Source organism: Balaenoptera ricei, chromosome 16 (assembly GCF_028023285.1).
Source record: "Balaenoptera ricei isolate mBalRic1 chromosome 16, mBalRic1.hap2, whole genome shotgun sequence".
In the NCBI taxonomy this organism is placed as follows: Eukaryota; Metazoa; Chordata; class Mammalia; order Artiodactyla; family Balaenopteridae; genus Balaenoptera; species Balaenoptera ricei.
The window spans coordinates 5,687,358-5,688,631 of record NC_082654.1 but is presented as its reverse complement, the minus strand read 5'-3'; the positions used below and the strand labels follow the sequence as shown (position 1 = coordinate 5,688,631).

At 45.1% G+C, this 1,274-nt stretch overlaps 1 pseudogene; it reads left to right on the top strand.

Annotated features, from left to right (window-relative positions):
* The first annotated feature begins 229 nt into the window (after positions 1-229).
* LOC132350867 (zinc finger matrin-type protein 2-like) lies at positions 230-909 on the top strand (annotated as a pseudogene).
* The last annotated feature ends 365 nt before the right edge of the window (positions 910-1,274 follow it).

Here is a 1,274-nt window from a genome sequence, read left to right as displayed (position 1 = left end):
AGAAAGCCTTATCACAAAAGAAACCACACCTCCTAAATAATGCACAGATAATTAAAATATTAAAATGGAACATCTAGAGCTAGAAAAATAGAAATGTATTTACAGTGTTTATGGAACTGAGTCAGAAAATCACTGTAGATTCAAGAATGAATTTGGACTCAGGGAGACTGAAAACACCCTGAAATTAGGATATAAGTATTGACTTAAAAATAAGTGAGGGGCAGTGAAGATGGCGTCGGGCAGTGGGACAAAAAACTTGGACTTTTGCTGAATGTGGGACAAAGATGAATATGAGAAGCTCGCCGAGAAGAGGCTCACGGAAGAGAGAGAAAAGAAAGATGGAAAACCAGTGCGGCCAGTCAAGCGAGAGCTTCTCTGGCATAGGGACTACAAGGTGGACCTGGAATCCAAGCTCAGGAAGACAACAGTCATTACCAAGACCACCCCACGGTCATTACCAAGACCACCCCACGGTCATTAACAAGACCACCCCACGGTCTGAGATGGGATGATACTACTGCAATGTCTGTGACTGTGTGGTGAAAGACTCCATCAACTTCCTGGATCACATTAATGGAAAGAAACATCAGTGAAACCTGGGCATGTCTATGCATGTGGAACATTCCACTTTGGATCAGGTGAAGAAACATTTTGAAGTCAACAAGAAGAAAATGGAAAAGAAGAAGAAGGATTATGATTTTGAGGAAAGGATGAAGGAACTCAGAGAATAGGAGGAGAAGGCCAAAGCCTACAAGAAAGAGAAACAGAAGGAGAAGAAAAGGAGGGCAGAGGAGGACTTGACATTGAGGAGGAGGATGAGATGGCAGCTGTGATGGGCTTCTCTGGCTTTGGTTCCACCAAGAAGAGTTACAGAGGCTTTCTACGCTTGGCTTTTTGCCAGGCCTAACTTTGTGTGTGTGGGTGCCATTTGGGGGGAGGTACTGGGGAAAGTCCTTAAGAGTGGCAATGGAGAGGGCTAGAGGGTGGGTGCTTGTGGTTTCCCTCTGCCTTGGGAGAGAGCACAGGATGCAAAGGAACGTGCTGTGGCATGTTCCTTCAGCCTCAGTATTTCACTGGAGACAGAGGACCTCTGATCATCTGAGTTCCCAATGAAGAAAAACCACCTCTTCTGAGGCTGCTTTCCCAAAACTCCCCCTGCATCTTTTCCTTTTCATCTGTCCATCTCATCTGAGCATCGTACATTTATCCTGTGTTCTGCCTTTGTTTTAATTTTAACTCTTGCTTAGCCTACAGCAGAAGGGTTCTCTGGGTCC